The 5,105-nt window shown below is 40.5% G+C and overlaps 1 protein-coding gene across 1 annotated transcript in view; it reads right to left on the reverse strand.

Annotated features, from left to right (window-relative positions):
- The window catches only part of LOC103582243 (netrin receptor DCC-like), a gene marked incomplete at its 3' end in the record, with an annotated part of 20,330 nt that extends 15,999 nt beyond the window's left edge, over positions 1–4,331 (reverse strand). Inside the window, exon 1 of the mRNA XM_008563894.1 lies at positions 4,267–4,331. The remainder of the gene's footprint in view (positions 1–4,266) is intronic.
- Between the last annotated feature and the right edge of the window lie 774 nt (positions 4,332–5,105).

Consider the following 5,105-nt stretch of genomic DNA (forward strand, 5'->3'; position numbering starts at 1 on the left):
CACCCGTACCGTGACCGGCAACGGGATCGCAACCCTCGGTGTTGCACCCGCACCGCGCTCAACCAGTAAGCTGACAGGTCTCTATATGGGATCCGAACCCTCGGCGGTGCTCCCGCCGCGTTCCCAAGTGCTGCACTCTACCGAGTGCGCCACCGGGCCAGCCCCAATCCTGCTATTTCTGATTTGAGAATAGTGCTATGTTATTAATGAATACTGTCGAATTTTTTGGAGTTAGTTCCAGAATGCTTCTTTCACATTTCAAGCAACAATATTTGTTTGTATTTATCTATGAACTTACATAATCCAAAAATTTCTACCCTCGGCCAAGTTTTTCTTTCCTATTTTAGGAAATAATTTTTTTCAACTGTGGCTTGTCATTCTGCTTGCCATTCCTCTAGACCTGTGTTGTTTAATACATTAGCCATTTGTTATATGAACTATTTAAATTTGAATTAATTAAAATTAAATAAAATTTTAAAAAGTTTGCTTCTTGTGTCGCAGTAGACAATTTCAACTGTTCAATGGCCACAAGAGCCTAGTGCCTACCATATTGAGTAGTGTAGATAAAGAGCATTTCCAGCAAAGCAGAGCCTTCCAGCAGATAGCAAACACTGCTATTAATACATATTACATATATTGCTAATTGTGTTTCCTCTCAGGTCAGAAACTCTTTGAGTTTTTTTTTTTTGTCTTTTTTCGTGTCCGGCAACGGATCACAACCCTCGGTGTTGCTCCCGTGCCTCGCTCAGCCAGTGAGCGGGAACCGGTCTGTATGTGGGATCTGAACCCTCGGGTGGGAGCGCTGCCGCGCTTCCCAAGTGGCGCACTATCCACTGCGCCACCGGGCCGGCCCCAGAAACTCTTTGAATAACTGATTTTAAAACGTTCTTTTGCTGCTAAACAACACTTTTTTAGTTTTTGTCTTTTCCCCCTTCCTACTCCCTACTCCTAGGTGCCTTATATTGCCTTATATGCTGCTGGTTTTCAGTCGTTAAATTCAAAAGAGTAAAAAAAGAAAAAAAATGTAGCCCCATACCTTTTGCTAAAAAATAAACTTATTCAATTCCTAATAGATGTTTCGGTACAAGCACATGAATTTTAGGTCAGTATACTAAAGTTCCAGATGAACTTCAAGAATAATAACACAATTTCACATCTGAATTGAACTTCATTTAAACATTGGTAAAACAGCTACATATAAAAAAATTCAAACAATGCACTTCATTATCCCCCTATTTTTATTTGTCTTCTTTGAAGGGAAGAAATGTCCAGGCTCCAAATGTCTCACTCTTGCAACAACAAGAAATAAAAAGCTTTACAGCAAAAATGAAAAGTTTGATGCACTTGGCCAGGGAGTTCTCATGCTGATATTCCCAGTATGAGACAAGACTCTGGACTCCACCAATATCTGTGAGCACATGCATGTAGACGGCTCTGTAGCCTGATGCTTATTCTAGATTGATGCTTCTATTGCCTCTGATATATTTTGTATTTATTTTATGCTGGCCTATTTCCAGACTGTTCATGCGAATACTTTGCAGAAGCTCAGACACAGAGAATGTCTTCCACATGGCACAACAACACATTTACTGATATAGTTTCTCCCAGACCCTTAACCTTTGATTGCATTTATGTGTCCTTCATTCTCCATGATGTGGGGAAACACAATAAAATGATTCTGTCACTTCAAGGAAAAGTGTATTCTTTTCTTTTTGAAAGGGTTGGCTTCATGTATTCCTTTCCAACCCTTTCTTGCTTTTTTTTCAATAAGAAAATTCCTCACACACTTTCCACCTTTGGTGTCATCTCATTTTTCATATCCATTAGGATTAGAGTCGTATTAGCAAAAAAAAAATTGTCTTTTGGATCACTGGTATTTTAGAAACCACTCTGGGAATGCCATATGCTGAGAATTAAAGAATGATAACAAATGCTGGGAGAAAGAAGTTGTAATGCCTCAAATCGTTCTTTCTGAGCAACTTACCTTCAGTTTATTTGCACTCTACTGCTTTTACTACTACTATACTCAAAAACTGATTTTTATTTGTCACCTCAGTGGTACTTCCTTATGGGCTTTAGTTTTGGTAAGAGAATAAGAACATTAAAATCTGGCCATCAGTATCATTTTGTGTGCCTGATCACAAGTTGAAGGTCACCTTGTCAGTGAGCTGTTCCTCATCATCTTTTACCACAGGCACGAAAGAGATGGCTTATTAAATGAAAACCATGGAAAACACTGACACAGCCAATGTGGCCTGCTATCTCTCAAAGAATCTTGAAGCTGACAGAGCAAGAGAATAGGGGGAGTGAAAAATCCTAAACAATCATCCATCATCTTATCTCTTAGTTTCCATCCTAGACCTCAATTTGCCTCATCTCCCTATATTTGGAGATAGCATTGGATCATAAATATTCTCTAGGGTAATGCTTCTTATTTACCTTTTTTGGGGAGTCACGAGCCCCTTTGATAGCACAGTAAAAGACATATGTTGTCTCCACAGGTAAATGAATTTATTGGCATGTGCCCCAAATTTTGCATTCCACTTTAGGCAGACCTTAGACCTTGAAACCAATGGCCAGAGATGTGAGGAGAATGAAACAACTTTGCCTTACAAGAAAATCTGGCTGAAAATAAAGTCATGGCATGCTCTGGAAGCTATCACATAACAACTGTGAATTCGTATACGAACTATATCCTCGATGTCGTCTATGAGTGGAGCTTTTGGGTGTGGAAAACAAACTAAACAAAGTTTACATAAATTTGGGCAGTAGCAGAAGCCACAGGATCCCACTGTTTTATAACCATTCAATCCTATTCATCCGGACTTTTTATGCCAGTAACTTTGCATGTTCTCTGGTGCTTGCTATCAAATCTGGTGCTTGCTATCTCAGATTCTTTTCTCTCATGAAGGTGAAAATAGCTGACCAGTTAAATGATGTCTGAGGGGTGTGGGTTTGGGGACGGAGCAGGTTTAAAGTATTAATGAAAGAGATCAGATTCTTTACTCTCATGAAGGTGAAAATAGCTGACCAGTTAAATGATGTCTGAGGGGTGTGGGTTTGGGGAAAATCTGGTGCTTGCTATCTCAGATTCTTTTCTCTCATGAAGGTGAAAATAGCTGACCAGTTAAATGATGTCTGAGGGGTGTGGGTTTGGGGACGGAGCAGGTTTAAAGTATTAATGAAAGAGATAAAACCCTTGGGTTTCACTTTTAGGTTTCAGACATAAATCTGTGAGGGGAAGGAGGTGGTCGAGTGACTTTCCGTTGACTTTGAATAGCCCCAGAGAGGTGTTACTTGTTCTATTTTGGAGTAAGCTCAGACTCCTACATAAATGGCTTGAATCTCCCCTTCTAACTCATCCCTTTCTCATTTCCTTGAGCCCTTTTGCTCGTGTGTTGCTTTTATAGTCAAACTCATGAAAGAATTCCTAGCCCTTGAATTAGCCAATTTTTTTTTTTCCTTTTTTTTCGTGTCTGGCAACGGATCACAACCCTCAGTGTCGTGCCCGTACCGGACCGGGACCGGCAATGGGATCGCAACCCTCAGCATTGCACTCGCACCTCGCTCAGCCAGTGAGCGGGAACTGGTCTGTATGTGGGATCCGAACCCTCAGCGGGAGAGCCGCTGCGCTCTCAAGCGGCGCACTGTAGCAGTGCGCCACCGGGCCGGCCCGAATTAGCCAATTTTTTTAATGTTCAGAGGCCCCAGGCACAAAGGACACCTGGAATGGCCTAGGCCCAGCTCAGGAAGAAGCCACCTGTGTGATTTAGCCTGGTCCAAACTAGCTCCAGGAGGCCAGTTCAAACTTATCATCCTGGCTTGAAGAGTCCTGTGCAGAGTAGCAAGTGCCCATTGGGCATTTAGTAGCCTTTGTGCAGGGACTCTTTTGCCTAAATGGCATTGATTTGAGACAAGGTGCTCAGGAGAATAAAGAGTGGTATCAGGGCATTAAAAATTTGAAGCTACTAGGAGGAGAGAGAATGAGAGATTTATATTCTCTAAGTTCATGTACTACTTTATTCCCATAGACTGAATTCCTCCCATTTAATTTTGAGAACCAGAGACATGAAATTGTGTGCATAGGTGTGCATGTATGCACACACATGCACACACACACACATGGCTCAGAAAATGAGTCCACAGGTTCATTTCTGGCTTTTATCTTTGTTTGTATTTTGTTTTAGTTTGCTTTTTTTTTTTTTTTTAAACCATGACTCAAATACTGACTGCCTTGTCACAAGAAGATTAACAATTTTAGCTTACCTGTTATAGATCTAGTTGTGGCACTTTCATAAAGAGGCACACCTTCTCCTGCATTGTTAAAAGCTTTTAGGGAGATTACATAATGGGAACTTGACTCTGGAGAAAAACAGAAACATACAAACATGGTGATTTGTTTAGTGTATAGGAATACTCAAAGTAAATGTTATCTTGAAAACAAATTTATTATAATCTGTTAAGTAAATTGTCTTCTAAAAATGAGTGAGGTGGATTCTAACAAGAAAGTGGCAGTGGTGTCATGGTAGTTTTTGATCTTCCTGGATCCCCATATGAAAAGTGACTGAATGACTATATAGAAAACCAAAGGCATTTAGACATTTACACAAAACTATGTGATAAGGTATGCCCTCACTCCTAAAATGCAAGTGGGTATGGGTGAAAAAATAACAGCCTTACAACCTGTGTTTTGTCTGCATCTGTGTAAGAAAAATCAAAGGGAAGCACCAAGCCTAAAAACAGGATAATCCTAAAATAACTATGAGGTAATGCTGGAAAAGTGTAGCAGCCCAGTTTGAGAACAGCAGTATCAACATTCGAAACAAACTTGCAAAGCCTTATCTCCAGGACAGGACTCACACTGGGGACAAACTACCAGAATTAGATGTAAAATTTGAGCAGGACCAAAGCAACAGAAATCTGGAGAGAAAGTCCAGATGGAAATAGGAGGAAGGAATAGCCATGAAAACTCTGAAAGCAAGCTGCCATAGGTTTAGTCTGTATCAGGAAATGGCAAGCTTTTCTGTAAAGGGCTGTTATAGTCAATATTTGAGCTTAGAAGATTCCATTGTCCCTATCACATTTTCACCTCTGTTTGTTTGCTT

This window comes from Galeopterus variegatus, unplaced genomic scaffold, assembly GCF_000696425.1.
Source record: "Galeopterus variegatus unplaced genomic scaffold, G_variegatus-3.0.2 Scaffold15368, whole genome shotgun sequence".
Taxonomy (NCBI): domain Eukaryota; kingdom Metazoa; phylum Chordata; class Mammalia; order Dermoptera; family Cynocephalidae; genus Galeopterus; species Galeopterus variegatus.